This window comes from Ixodes scapularis, unplaced genomic scaffold, assembly GCF_016920785.2.
Source record: "Ixodes scapularis isolate PalLabHiFi unplaced genomic scaffold, ASM1692078v2 PGA_scaffold5__190_contigs__length_132052651, whole genome shotgun sequence".
Taxonomy (NCBI): domain Eukaryota; kingdom Metazoa; phylum Arthropoda; class Arachnida; order Ixodida; family Ixodidae; genus Ixodes; species Ixodes scapularis.
In genome coordinates, this window is record NW_024609880.1 from 74,772,380 (window position 1) to 74,788,652 (window position 16,273).

Consider the following 16,273-nt stretch of genomic DNA (forward strand, 5'->3'; position numbering starts at 1 on the left):
CCGTGCGCCGACATCCTGGGTCCCGAGTGAACGATCGCGAAAGAGAGCGACAGAACACGAGAGAAAGCAACGTTGCCATGGTAAACGCGGTAAACGCGAAGAGTGTAAACTCTCAGCAATATAAACAGTGATAATTTAACGTTCTAAACTAAATTCTGAGCTATTCTAACGCTTATAAAAAGCAATAAAGTCATTACGCTGCATTAACTTCCCTTCTGTCGAAATCTCGGAAATCTGGTGGTTGCGCAGTTTCGCATTCCTCAGCCGCGCCCCACCAGCGAAGCCGGGTATATGGTTTAGTTTAGCGTTAACGCGAGGCCGTACATCTGCGCGCTATGCAAAAAGAAACCTTCGAAAGGAACGCGAGTATCTTTCCACCGGTAAGTTCGTGGATTCTTGAAGTTCACGTAACTGCTCTGATGATGTAACCGTGATTGGGACCCCGAGGGTCTGCCTGCATGGTCCGCCGCTTGCGGCAGCCAGAATGTATGGGAAAATGGCGAAGCTTTTCCTCTAGATTTAGTATATGATCTCTATGGTCTCTATGACTGTAGCCCACTGATCTCAATGACAATTGCTGGATCGCGCTTGCCGCTCCCGCAAGTGAAGCCACCGGACTTCACTCGCTTGGGATACGATTTGCCGTTTTTGCTAGCCTTTGCTGCTGTTTTCCAGCGTGCTGTGGACACGTTTTCTACTCGTTCGTCGTCATTCGCCGAAGAAGTTTTTTGAAGACTCTGTGTATTGTTGAGACTTGCCGTCGTGAACACGTGAAAAATTTTACGAAAGTGCAGTGTCGCAGGAAAAAGGCACAACGCGTCGAAAGGAAGGGCTGGCGGCGTGTTCAAAGCTTCCCTGGCACGCCGAAGTGCCGTGTCTCTGTGCCTTCGCACGCTTGGATACCGACCAAGAATCGACGCCGCGTGGATGTGTTTTGCGAGTGCAATGTGCGTGAAGCCGTATCAAAAGGTACAACTCGTCGAAAACAAGTGTCGCCGGTGTCGCGGCGTGATCAAAGCTTCCTTGGCACGCCGAGTGATGCATCTTTGTGCCTTCGCACGCTTGGATACCGGTCAAGAATTGACGCCGCGCCAAAGTTCTGAACGTGTGTCGCGCGTAGAAGCCTTTAGATCATTTATATATATCGGCCACGGAGTTCTGGATCGTCCAGCTGTTCCGGTGAGTTGCTAATAAAAGGGGGAGATCTGTACGTGTCCTTATGTGCTATATTATCCATGGCTATGTCCCAAATCTACTCTAATAGATTCCGTGGGAGCACGAATAGGGCAACGTTGTGGAGCCAGGGGGGTTTTCGAAAGCAAAAGTACAAGACGGCGAGAATGAAAATCTTTGAAGCGCGGCCGATATGGTCGTGTGCAATCTGCTGACCAATTACAATTAGGCGAGCCGCGCTCAAACGTCAAGTGCAATTAAGTAGGTTGATAATAAGCCAGCACTGATCAGTGATGAGGAGCTGTTGTGCACGGTATTGTGTAAATCGTCTAAAGACGAAAAAAAGACGTACCTTCCCCCCATCTTCCGTCGGGGTCCATATCACAAGAGCGAATGACATTTTAGCGAACGGCGACATTTGAGCGAATGGTCGTTTTAGCGAATAACGGGGGCGCGCGTTAACCCATCCGTCGCGCTGCGCTTTACGCCGCTTCGCGGCGACAGTCTGCGGCAACTCATTACAAAAATATGAACTCATTTGGCCCACCCGAAAACGCCGCTTCGCGGCGTCCGACTATTCGCTAAAGTGTCGTTCGATGAAACGTGGGCGTTCGCTAAAACGTCATTCGATCAAGTGAGTGCCTCCCCTTCCGTCGCTAGTGGACGCTGGATTAAGCTCGTTCCTAAACCGCGAGGGGAAAAGACGCTGATCCAGAGGCACGAACAGCTTCACGCACATTGCACTCGCTAGACACATACACAATGCGTGGGTTCTTGATCGGTATCCAAGCGTGCGAAGGCACAGAGACAAGGCACTTCGGCGTGCCAAGGAAGCTTTGAACACGCCGCCAGCCCTTCCTTTCGACGCGTTGTGCCTTTTTCCTGCGACACTGCACTTTCGTAAAATTTTCCACGTGTTCACGACGGCAAGTCTCAACAATACACAGAGTCTTGAAAAAACTTCTTCGGCGAATGACGACGAACGAGTAGAAAACGTGTCCACAGCACGCTGGAAAACCGCAGCAAAGGCTAGCAAAAACGGCAAATCGTATCCCAAGCGAGTGAAGTCCGGTGGCTTCACTTGCGCTGCAGCGAACAAGCGGGGAAGCGCGATCCAGCAATTGTCATAGAGATCAGTGCTGTAGCCCAACTGGGGAGGAAGAAGAAATACAGAGGAGGAGAAAGATGTCATAAGTCGCGTGGCTGTGCAACTTTTTTTTTTTTAATCGACGTATTTGCAGTTTTTTTAAGAAGATACAAAAAATGGGTCTCATTTCTTTTTGCCCATTTTTAGTATTGAGTGTTTTCGAATGCATCGCATTCGCAGTGTGTTGCACGTAGAACTGGACTCGAACGAACTTTCCAAATGCACCGAGTGCAGAAGACTGATGCTATCGCCATCTATGTTGTAGAAAAGGTACGACCTCAAACCGAAACTAGCGCCTTTCTGTTCGGAGTGATGGGTGGGAGTGCAGTCGCTCCCAACGTTTATCTACAAACGTTGGTCGCTGCTACCTGTAGTTTATATTGTAGCGTGAGCTACACTGGCCGCGGTTGAGCAGTTTCGCGTGGCTCCTGGAGAGCCGTGCTGCGCATGCGCGAGGAGCAGTGACGTCACACGGCGCATAGCTGGCGCGCCGGAGCCGCTGGTCTGCATAGCTGGCGCGCCTCGCCGGTCTGCGCATTCCAGAGGAGTGACGTCATAGCCGCGGCAGACGCACTGGCGCCGCCGCGTGCCCGGCTGTGCGCCTCCGTTGTGCAGTAGCCAGGTGTGACGCTGCACCGGAGCCGCTTGATAGGGCCTCTCATTTTTTGCGATGACTTCAAGTAACTCGGCTGTCGTAGAGATAGTGTTACCGACGGCATAAATTTCCGCAACCAGCTGTCTGCGAAGCAGCTGGTTGAGATCTTTCAATTCTTATAACCGTTTACACTGAAGAAAACTGATGATGCTGTCTTAGCAGAAGCTTGATCCGTTTGAGCATGGTATTATGCGTAACCCCTAAAAAAGTACGGCTTACAACTAGCCTGTTGGAATATCCAGCAAAACTTTTCGTGGGACTTTCGACTTCGATCGTCATTACAGGTGGATCAGATATTGGCCTTGATGAGGGCGTCGAGAACGAGAGCTTTCTCGAACAGAATACGACGGAGCAATTAGCTGACGTAGGCAAATGTTAAACATAATGTTGCTCAAGCTTCGGGTAAAGTCACCATATTTGGCTTTCTCTGATGCGTATTGGGCAGTCAAAGGTTTCTGCTGGGGGAGTTTTGTCGACAAATGTTCAATTTTTCATCCGCACACGGATGGTGATAAACATCTCGGGGGGCCGCGGATGCGTTTGTTCTGAGCATTTCTTGACACACCGGTATATTTCAGCGTCTGTACGGCAACAGAAACACAGACGCTCGCAATTCAAGCTCGCGTTTAATTCCGTTGTCCGCAGGACGCGATTTCTATCAGAAAATCTACTTTTTTCCTTTCGGTTCCGCTACACATCGTAGCAGACGGACCCTCGTCGTCTGCTCCCGCTCCTCGCCTGAGCGAGGCATGACGGGATTGCATTTTGGCGCACTCTCGATATTCGCGGTGCAGCGAGTGCGAGTCAACGTTATTAGATTACCTGTTGTGGAACTCCCGCGGAGGGTGGTGCCCCCCCCCCCCCCCCCCCCCCCCCCCCTTACTCACTTCAATCCGCCAGTCAAGCATACACGGGCCTTAGCAACATCGGCGGCGGCGTGGCGTGGAAGAGGGAGGGGAGGGGGGGGGGGTGTAAATGAGAGAGTGAGGAGGAGAGAGAAAGGAGTCATTTGAATTAGGAAAACAAGATGCAAATACCATAAAAAGGAACACACTTTTTTATTTCATTTTTTTCTGGAGAGGTACGTGTACATTGCCTTCGCTGGTGAGGAGTGCGTCCGTTAGAAGAATCAGGTACTTCGGCGTCTTGTTGATTCTCGTATGTAAGAGAATATGTCGCCGGCTGGCAGCCGCGGCGCAAGATCCTCCGCAAGACGAGGAGCGACGACCACAGGTATTTTATCACCGCGTTCCACCTCACCACGCGCTTGTCGCGCGCCCCGTGCCCACCGTTGCCCGTGCCTAACAAGTCGACCGAGCACGTCCTTCGATTTATAAAACTCGTACTCTCATTCGGTACGCCGCAAGCCGTCATCACCGACAACGACATGGTCCTAACCTCTCGTTCGGCTTCGCGGTGCTTCGCCGACAGGCACGTTCAGAGCATCCCTAACAGTACTTTAAGGGGTATTCACACGAGGGAGAAATCCCGGGGATTTCTCCCCGGCACGCGCATCCCGCGACGAAAACGACAGGCTTTCCGATGTGCAAAAGCCTCGCGTTTTCATCTCGTGATGCGCGCGTGTCGGGGAGAAATCCCCGGGATTTCTCCCTCGTGTGAATACCCCTTTACGCTCCCGAAGCTAACGGCTTTGTCGAACGCGCCAACGGAAAAATCCTTCCATGTCTGCGCGAAGGAACGTCAGCGGCGACATCGACCATTGGAGCGATTATCTCCAAGCAACCAGCTTTCAAGTGAACCAGCAGCCGTACGCCGGACTCCAAACATCACCGTTCTAACTCCTGTTTAACTTTGTCCGACGTCGACCAATAGGAGGTATTCACTGGACGCCATATTTGAGGGCGATGTTTAAAGCGCATGCTCAGAACGAGCTCACATTAATAGCCTGCTAAGACCGGCAACCTTGGTGGTGCTAAATGCACGCTCCAAAAAGAACTGCGGAAGCTCGCCGTCAGCACGCGCTCAGCAGCAGCGCACACGGATATGGCCGCCAGTGAATACTCCCTATGGAATTTCCCCCGCTTCCTTACGAGGTCGGCGACGTCCGCGCGAACTGCGACGCTGCAAACGCGAACCTCACTTACCTTCACGGCATGAAGCGTTCCTATGATGCAAAACATCGACCAGCTCCATACAGCGTCAGGGACAGGGTATGGTACACGAACGGCCTTCTATACCTCGAAACTTGGCCTGCTTTCAAGCGCATCACGCTGACGCTGCCCTCCACGGTGGCTAGACGCATAACAGAGGATCATGACAACATTAACAAAATGTGCGAGGGCGCAAGGTTTTTGAGCTCGGGAGTGTAAGCAAATACGCTGGCGGCAAAGATCCGTAAGGAGAGCCTCCCACTCGACCGGATGGGGGCTCGACTTCGACCCCCGATGCTGAATCCCGGCGTGGAAGCGAGAAAAGAGGACCCCTAGAAACACGATGTGACAGGAACAAGCCAGGCGTGTGGATCAAAATAAAATACGTTTGAAAGAAGCCTGAAAACGGACGCGAATTGTATCTTGTATCAAATTATTTCACAAAGTTTTCATTAAATCGTTTTGTAGTCAAGAAAACCGTTCATTCCGTTGTAACACTTTAAAAACACAGGCGAGCTGGTGAAAAACTTCCATAGTAACGGGAGACACGGAAAGATAAAAATAACGGACGAGACATTAAGTCTCAAACACAGCTTTTATACCCGTTTCCACGTCAAGAGCTCTAGTAAAAAAAGTCCGACTCCTCGCGAACCATTACTAATTTCCACCTTTATGGGGAAAATTAAGATATACGTAGGGGTCCGTATCACATGAGCGAATGACATTTTAGCGAACAGCGACATTTGAGCGAATGGACGTTTTAGCGAATAACCGGGGCGCGCGTTAACCCATCCGCCGCGCTGCGCTTTACGCCGCTTCGCGGCGACAGTCTGCGGCGACTCATTACAAAATTGTGAACCCATTTGGCCCACCCGAAAACGCCGCTTGGCGGCGTCCGAATATTCGCTAAAGTGTCATTCGGTGAAACGTGGGCGATCGCTAAAACGTCATTCGATCAAGTGAGTGCCTCCCCGAAATCCCCAAATCTCGTAAGACTTTGCATCGCGTATACTAACATCTTTGTTTAATGTATGTGCTCTCCCCCTCTGTAATGCCTTCGGGCCCTGAGGGTACTTTAATAAATAAATAAAGAAATAAATGCTCAAAACTTTATTTTTTTCTTGAAAAACCGGCTATAATTCATATGAACAACGAACGCTCTTATATATACGTCAAGACCCTCACCACCGAAAAAAGAACATTTTTTTTTTAAACCCATATAACGCACCCCAAAACTTTAGTTCGACGCACAGACGGCCATACATTTTACGAGGGGCTTGATAACGGAGCGATATAACTTATTAAATGGCTAAAGTACGTATCAAAGACCACAGAAAGAAAACACTGAGGTTTTGCAGTAGGGCCAAGAAAACCCCGATTATTATTATTTTTTTTTTGTAATCAGTAACACGTACATTAGCTATTTTAATAAGTTGTATACCACACGGATGTCAAGCCTCTCGTGAAAGTTAGTACTGTCAAATCGACGTCTGGAGTTTTGGGGTGTCTTATATGGGACAAAGGGTGTAAGAATACACCCTTTTTTAGAGTGTAGGTCACTGAAAGCCGTACACTCAGACAGATCCAAATGATTCATGGTCACACCAACCTGCCACGCAGACTACCCCGCTTGATGACTGACCAGCTACATGCGATAACAGGCAACTCCCATGGGAACCCTTACTAATATGATGCACGCGTGACGAGATGTCCCTACAGCGTGCAATTCGCTTAACGAGTGTCGATGAAACGATCGTGTGGACAAAACGTGTGTCCGTGAAACGTGTGCGCATGAAAAGTTGTCTGCGATACGTAATTCCACGAAACGAGTTTCGACGAAATCAGAGGGTCCCGTACACCACTTCTGCCTGAAAAGTTACATCTGGGTTCTTACGTTTTTCTCTGGCGCCCCTGAGGACCACCTTTCTAATTTGTCCTGAGGTTTGAAAACTAAATTTACACCGAACCTATTTGCAACTGATGTAAAGTTATGAGAGATTCCATGGTAGTAAGGCACACACACACAACGTTCTTCACAACCGGTTTTTCCCCAGGAGCCGGATTAAACCTTCAGCACCTTGAGCACAACTCTAACAATTACATCGTGGTGATGGCCCGCTTCCAAACGACGCATCTTTTGCAACTCAACTGCCTCACCAACCCAAAACATACGGGATTCTTTACAGGCGTTATCCATCGCAGACGCAATTACACCACTCTTAACTATTTTCAAGTGACAGCTGTCAGCAGCCAACAGAGGCTTGGCTGATTCCTTGCCGTACCTCCAGCACAGGCCCTTTTCCGTGTGGAACAGTAGGTCTATAAGTACTTAATTCGACTGTTGCGATGGCAGGGTTGTGCGGTCTAATCGACAGGGACCGCACAACCGTGTCAACGTGAACATAAGTCTCGTTTAAAAAAAAAAAAAATCTCGGACAACACTGGAGCAATTCACGACCCGATACACACACCCTGTTTTTGAATAAAAAGAGAACCATCAAAGTCTACGGCAGTGGACTCTAAATGAAACTACAGAATGCTGATAAAACTATCTACATCAATTCCAGTGGCAGACTGCAACTTCACTAGATTATCATCACACCACCTCTTGAGCCTTTTAACAGCTCCGACTTATCCATAGAGTAACATAAGTCCTTAATTGATGTCTACAGTTGTCACATCGCACCTTCTCCCATGATGCGGATTCAATATTTCAATCAATTGCTCAGAGGTTTTGAGTGACAATGGACTGTTGCTCCACTCCTGTCAGGCATTTCGAGATAAAAACCGACAACACCTTCTGCCAAGCTCAATTTTCGTTCACAACGATTTTAACAATTACACCAGGATGGGATTGTTACAGTTGTGCTCAAGATATCAGGAATGTACGTTTAATCCGGCTCCTGTGGAAAAAACCGGTTTTAAAGAATGTTGTGTGTGTGCCTTACTACCTTGGAATCTCTCATAACTTTATATCAGTGGCAGAGAGGTTCGGTGTAAATTTAGTTTTCAAAGCTCAGCACAAATTAGAAAGGTTAACCTCCATTTCGGGTGGTCCTCAGGGGTGCTAGAAAAAAAAAAAACACGTGCACAACACGTTCCGGAACTATTGATGGCGTCCGCCTCAATTAACTCTCTAACAGTCTTATCTTTGTGCCTAGCAAGAACAGTGGAAGAAGCAAATAACGGTTTGCACCTGCAGTCACGCGTGGTTTCAACTGACTTTGCAGAAAAATATAGTGTATTTGCGGTCCGCGGCGGGGCCACGGATTGGTTGAGATGTGGTGCGGTGACGCAGTGTGTATCTACGCTGAGGCTGTTGGATTAAATCAGTTGAAAGATCAGCGGTGTTCTTCCTCTGTCTATGTCTTGAAGCGCGATCATGTTTTCTCACGCACAATACCAACTCGCCCAACAATCAGCAACGATAAGAGAGTTCTGAGGAAGACCATGCGTATTTTGACCTCTGGTAATTGTGTAAGCACACCGTCCTTGGCATTGGACAGTAATATGAAGCGTTTTTTGTGTCTCTATGAGGTCTTGTTTTGTGGGTTTTCTAAGAATTGTAAGGGCTGTGCTGGAGCTGGAGTTGCCTGTTATCGCATGTGGCTGCTCAGCCCTCAAGTGAGGTCATCAGGGTGGCTGGTTTGTGTGAATCATTAGATATGTCTGAATCATGAATCATATGGGTTCTGTCTGAGTGTCCGGCTCTCGGTTACCTAGTGAAGAGGAGGTGTTTCTCTTTTGGTAGTGAGGGTCTTGAGATATATGTAACAACGTTCGTTGTTCAAATAAACTACAAACTGTGCTTGAGACTTGTTGTTTTGTTAGTTTTTTTATCGTTCCGTGTCTCCGTTTTCTATGGAACTTCGACATTTATTGATTATTTACAGGAGTAAAAATGAAAGGGAAAAAGCACACAGACACAAGTGTATCTATTCATTTTTTATGCATAATATAGTAGATAAAACTCATACAGAAGCAGAAAAAAAACACCACTACCCCTAAAAAAAAAAAAAGCCGTAACTGAGCTAATCTAATAACGTTGGTGCGAGTGCGTGCAGGCACGCGTGTGGTGCCAGCGATGAAACGAACGTGGAGAGTGCAACCACTCGTGGAGTGCCGGCCGAAACGAACCAGCTCCACGCTGCGAGTGGGCACCCTTGGCCGTGGGCACGAGTGCCGTGAAACCAACTCGCACGTGACCACGGAGAAGGAGTGAGCGCGACTCGAACCTCAATCGGCGGTTTTCGACTGCGAAGAAAACTTATTTCGAGCCGCAAATTGTGTTCTGGGTAGTCGAGCTCTAATAGGTCATGTACAAATAAAAAAACCTTTGCGAGCATAAATACCCTGTCAGTATCCCTTTAATATTTCGAAAATTGTGGTCAAATTTAACACGCTGGTGTATTTGAGTCAATAATTGAACGTTAAAATGTTTTCGCCTTTTGTTACTTCACGCGTGACAGCAAAGCGGTTGCCTGAATGAACTTGACAGCCATCTTCCGCAACCAGAGAAAACGTTCTGTAGAGTGCTAGTTATAAGACCGTAGTTGTATTTTTTTAAATTATACTTTCAATCTCGTATTAGCTGAGCAAAGAAAAAAGAGTTGCCTTGATCATCGGGTGTGGCCGTCCCCACGTCGCTGCAGATATGGCGCTTTCTCAATTGAAACGTAAGGACCCCCCTAATGTTCACAAACTTTTCTGTGCTTGTTTAATGCGCTACTACAAAAATCCCTCTAGCTCAAAGACTGCTGTGTCGAAGTAGGTCAAGAACGAAGTAGAAGCTCCTCCCACCCCTTTTCACTTCAGCGGAGCGAACGGCGGAGAGGAGGTCGCCTCCTCTCCAGCGTTCGCTCTACTAAAGTGGAAAGAGGTGGGAGGAGCTTCCACTTCGTTCTTGACCTGTCACCTACTATTCGCGACTCCAACTAACTATAGGTGGCGCCACTCATTTTCTAAAATGGCGGTTATAGTGAGGGTCGGAGATGCGTGCCGCTGTTGAACCTGCCTAGTGTGCTGGCTTCACTGAGCGATACAAATTATTTCTGGTAATACGAGGAAGCTAGGGTGTTATGAGCGCATGTAACCTCTTTATCCTGAAAACAAAAACGGTGTTTAGCGTAATATTTACGCAAGGATGAGCGTTTTAATTCTGTAGCGAAACCGAAACTAACCTCTATTTTGGATTTAATTTCTCGGTATAGGTTTTAATTTCAAATTCTTTCACAACTCAGGATGTGTCTCACATCGTAATTATTTAGTTAGAAAAGTTGTCCGCGGAAACTTTATTTTGTGGCATACATGTTTGATCCAGGCTGATATTTGTAGTTGTTGCAGTTGTTGAAAAAATCAGTGCTGATATTTGTGCGTTCTCGCTGCCTTTTCTCGCTCAGATAATTGTCATAGTAAATAATGAGCTGCGGGCCTTTTAATAATTTTTTCGGTATTAAATGATTAATTTGTTTAACATTATTCCCAGCACAAGAATAGGAGATTAATTCCAATTTTTACAATATCTCCACAAAACGTATAAAATAATAAACGCTGTTCTCACTGCAACAACCCGAAGACGGAATCCGAGCCAGACAGCTGAAGTGTGTGTGTGTTTTTTTATAACAACGCGTGACGCATATTACTTTATATTGCATGTAGTGTTTGACTGTTTGTCTATCTTGATAACTAATATCAGAGTTTTTCATGTGCTAAAAAGGAAACGAAATGATACCTTTCTGGAAAGACTATTATGGCTAAATGGCGGATTTTCGGGATCTTGGCGTTAATTGGGGGAATACATTGCCGCGATTTGTATAATTAATAATAATATTAAAATTCAAATATTTTAATACGTATTTTTTTAAGCTGTAATATAATTTGTTGCTTATGATCTAATTTCAAACGTGCGAACAAATATGACAATCAAAAGTGTGCTATTTATCACCACTGGTGCCAATTTCAGCATTTCGAATTACCAAGTAGTAAAATAAAAATAGTCTAAAATCAATGAAAACATTCTAGCTAATGTGCGAAATTCATGTAAAATCACAATCATTGTGGGTAAAGTATATTTTGCTATCAAAGTCGCGACTTTTGACAATCGGCAAAACGTTCAAAGTCGCCACCAATATCATTCACGACCAAGTGCCCATAAATAAAAAAAAGAAAATTAAAAAAAAATTAATTAATACTTTTTTTATAACACTTAGCTACATTCATTTTTATGCTCCGTCGTTTTGCCAATCTCAGCCTTTCAAGTTCGAAGGAACGCCTACCTGCTTGCACGTCTGCTCGCTGCAGTACGTTTTGTTGGCGTTGGAAGCCGGTGAAGCAGTAGCGAGTTTTAGTATTGCGTATAGAGGGAACGCAAGCGCTGTGTGCTGGCGTTAGCTTTGCGTGTTCCATACTGCGCGTGCGCGGAGCCCAAAATTGCGGTCTTGGAATGGCGATGAGGCGCACGCACAACGTGGGGACGGAACTCTATCCCAAATGCACACCGCTGGCCTTTGCTTCTATGCGCACTCTATACGCAATACTAAAACTCTCCAGTAAGGTACAATCCCATACCGGCTGCAGCACTACGTTAGGACCGTGAATAGCGTTGTTTGCATTCGGAAATGACATTTCGCGACCCATTATCGCGAGCAGTTCCGCCGTGCCCGCTGAGGAGGAAAATCGGGGGACCCTCACTAGAGCGCTTCCCATTTCCTCCGCGGGAGGGCGAGCGTCGAGCTGGAGACGCGAATAGGTTTCTTTCGGTAGGCTTTCTTTCGAGGCGGACCCCGGTACGTGAAAAATATGCCGCGAAAGAAAGCTGTTGAAGAGAAGTGAGCTAAAGCAAAAAAGGCAATGTCTGCACGCTCAACCCGCAAAGCGTGCTTGTTTGTCTTGAGTTCAGTCGCTGCACAAAGCACTTCAAGAACTTTTTGACCCTGGCTCGCGATGTCTTGCGTCGATGCGCTCAGGTTCTTTTTTTTTTCTTTTTCTGTGTGTTTAGCTTGTACCTCGCCTGCCCGCCTGGCAAGCACGTGCCGATAGACTGTTTTTTTTTTTTTTTTGTCGTATGCTGGACAGAATTACATTTTGCATACAATTTTGGTAACCAGTTGGCGACGGAGCGGAGTGGCATGGTTTCGATCGAACAGCCATCTCTGCTCGCTTGACAATTTCGCATTGCATGGCAGTAGTTACGTGTTTCATCAATTGGAGACTGCTTCCATTTATTATACTACTAGTCAACCTAATGTTGTGATATTTACTACTAAGCTGGTCATTTTAAAATAAATTTTAATATGTGCAGTTTGGTTCTTTTACTTATAGCGGGTACGTATATATGTATGATATAACTGGAGCATTGCAAAATGTGTCATGTCATTGGCATTTCAGTTACATATTGAAAGACCCCCAGGTGGTCTAACTTGACAATTTGTTTATTGCGGCGAGTGAAGTGTCCTTCGTTTGTCCATTACTTGAAATTATTATTTTTTTTTTGTTTTTCTAAAAATATCTGTTTCAAAAGCCACTTTTGCTGCTCCAAAACACTGTTTTGGCTGCTCCGAAAGGTGCTCCAAAACGGCTTAGGCCAATCACATCGCTGGTTTATCTAAAGCTCCTTGGTAAAATTAGCGTTTCCTCCAAGTACCCTTAATCACTGTTCAATTGTGCGAGCGCTCCGCCGCCATTTGCTTCCAAGGGCTGCATGAGCATCGTTGCATATCTATTTGTAAACCGATCACAAGTACGTCACGGTGCTTTAGGTTTCCCCAGAGCCGATCGGGTTTATCTAGGACTGTATAGACTCCCTACGGGAGTCAGAGTTCCGCGTCTGTTTTCCACGTGCCGCCGTGCCGCTATTCGCCGAGATTGATCACGTGAGCAGCAAAGAATCCTGCGCCGTGCAGGAAAGTCGCTTCGCCGACGTCATGATGTCCTACGCCCGCTGAGCGTTGGTGCGTTAGGAATCCTGATCCACCCCGTGATGTCGTCAGATGACGTGGGGAGCCACTCTTCGTCATTAGGGAGTTTTCGTAGACCGCGTGTCCTCCTCCGCTAAGCCCTCCGCAACGAAAAAGCCGCTACTGCGCCTGCGCGCCCATGGCCTTGACTGGAGAGCTCCGCATACCGTAGCGGGTTGCGGAAAGCTTTGCGGGACGGCGAAAACGATCAACGAAAACTCCCTATTATGCAGAAGTCCCGCTTGCCGACGGTATTGCTGCCAACGCAGGCTCCCATGAGTCATTCTTGTTCTTGCTGCTTGAGTTCTTTCATCTTGTGGCGCCGAGCGAAATAATCGGGCTGCGGATGACACAGTCCGGGGTTCAGTTCCCGCCAAGTCGCGGGGTGACTTGCTTGTTACAATTAATTACACCCACCAATTATAATTACGTGCGGTTAATCATGGCCAAGTCTGCCCTCTCTTTGGGTGCTCATTGAGGGCCTACTTTGTGCTATATAAGTATATGCTTCATGTTGACTAAGCCTGCGTGTAACGATTTTTCGTCGCTCTGGAGCGTTAGACTTCGCATCAATTCCATTCCATAAACTGATTTTGCGTGAAAAATTATGCCGCAATCGCTGCTGTCGCCGCGCTGATTCTGAATGAAATGCGTTATCATTTAGCGCAGGGGTTCCGACTCCGCGAAGGATGGGACTTCCAACCTCGCCACGGTCCGCGTACTGTTATGTTCGGAGAGCAGTCTGTTCTCCCGGGAGTCGGCGGTACCGGGCATACTGTTGTGTTCAAAGGGCCAATCTTTCCCAACGATTGTCCCGTATCAACGGGACAATCCTTCATCTTAAACTACATTTATTTTCGACTTCAAGCACGGTGCCCGACCGCTCCTTGGGAAGAAGGGAGGAGGAAACGCTTGGGAGGGGGGGGAAATACCAGGATTACGGGATGAAGGTGGTCTGCGTAGCAGCCTGTACTACTGACCTCGCCGCGTGGTCTCGCCGTGTTCGCCAGCGCTCGACACCCATCGTCGGACTCAGAAAAGCCAACTCCTTTTGTGACAGAAAAAAAAAATTGGCTTGCTCTTTATGTTTATACAGCCTTGATGGAGATGCGCCTCAACGGGTAATCGGTCTCTTAGCTGTAGATGAGAAATTTGGCCAGTGCGGTACAACCGCTAACCTGGGGTTTTTAACGTGCATCACGCAGTAGTGATCGCACGAACGCGTGCCGGTACGAAACTCATCCAGATCGAAACGGGCGGGGGCGGCGGGGACTCGAACCCAGGAGGTTCCCAGCGCAAGCTTTCGCTCCACGCTCCGAGCTGAGACGCGTTAGCCCACTCGGCCACTTCCTCCCCAGCTTTTGTGACAGCGAGATGGATGGAGTACTTATATTCTGCGGGCTCGTCACCGTCCGAAAGACTGATTATTTCACGCCCGAAACGCTCTCGATGGCTCCCCAGGATCGTCTTGGAGGCAAAATTAGACGCGCAGCCAGGGCATTTTCTCCCGTGAACAGTGATTAAAGTCTGGGGGGTCTCAGAGCCTGGGACCCCCTCCAATTATGGCAGGGGGTCTGAGACCCCCCGCTGTAGCTAAAGTCCCTCTGTATTGGTCCTGTGGTTGGAGAACAGATATGACAAGTCCTTGGTAAATTGAAAGAATACATAGCTGTAGAAAGCTGTAGAAGTGTAGGTTTTATGTTATCGAAGAAACACAAATAGAGCACCCCCCCCCCCCCCCCCCCCCCCCGGCGAAACAAAGCCGGTGAACAGCCTCCTCTCGTAACGTCATCACACTCAGATGGTGCCAACCCACGTCGTCCACGCACTGATTGCGCAGTATGCAACCCAGTCGGGCGCTGACATGAGTTCAACCACTAGATGGCGGCACTCGTCCGTGTGGCCAGAAAGCTGGCTCGTGGAAGGGATGTTCCTCCTTGGGTGCCTACATGTTTCCGCTCTCACTGCGTCCTCTCACTCCCGGGAACATGTATAGGCACCCTAGTTCCTCCTATGCTCTTAATTTCTTCTTTTTGCAGCTCGCACATGCACGTTCAGCGCTCAGCGCGTGCTCTCGCTGACACATATGCCAGCGAACGTGCCAGTGGTGCCAGCAGTGAGTGCCTAGTTCCCCCAGAAGTGGAGCCCAGCTAGCTCATCTACCCGAGCGAGAGTGCCAAGTTAGTCACATTTTGTTCTTGGATACTGGCTTTGTTTCGCGCTGCAGGGTCGGCAAAGCGATTTTTTTAGGGGCTCGCAAGGCTCACAAGCCAGTAGATATCGTTTAATTTTTCAAGAATTAAAAACATATTCAATCACTCAGTAAAGAATGTTATCAAACGATAAAGAATATATACAAGACATGAGGCCCGTAGACAGAAATTGTTTTCGAGAGAGGGGGGAGGGAGGCACTTTCTCAGGCGACGACTTCCATGCATTAGAAGAGGGGGGCGGGGGGGGGGATTTTGGGATAAAATGGCATCAGTCGAGCCGCCAGGGCCCCGAGATCTTTCCGAGCCAAAGAGACAATGAGCCTACGATTAGCGGGCTCGTCACCATTCGGAAGGTGTCTATAATCTCCCTCCCGACGTGGCTTGAGTAAATGATTCCTGGGTTCTGCTGCGCAAGTTTGCCCTCCATGTTATTCTCCTGACATGTTTAGGTTTGAAGCCAAATGTGCTAATGAACATGCGCTTGTCTCGTTCAGCAGTTGGAGGAACAATGGCCGGGCTAGAGTGAACAGGCACGATCTCTTACGGCCTTCGCACTGGGACTATACCCGTTTACACCTCAAGAAAAAAGGACGTTTTGCTCAATGTTCATACGCCGCGCGAAGTAGTTCTCACAAGATTTGGTTGTCAGAGGAAGAAGCGATCCTTTTGGCGTTTGAAACATGTACGTCTTGATAAGGTAACATGCGTCTAATCTAAAATGCACCTGCATATATCTTTATTATCTACGTAAAGGGGGAAATGAGTAATCCTCCGCAAGAAGCCGTAGTTTTTTTACTACGCTTCTTGAGGTGAAAACAAGTATAGTTGCTCCCTGCGGCGACAGCTCGAAGGGGTCGCTATAACCCTACCACACCTAACGTCCCTGGATATTAAAAACATCGAGGGACTTTAACCGCACCTACAGTGCTTTAATTCTTTCTGAAAGGCACCTCCTCCTCACCGCGTTGTCCTCTTTGCTCCGGGGTTGAGTTGGAGAAGTTTCTAGAGTAATTAGACCC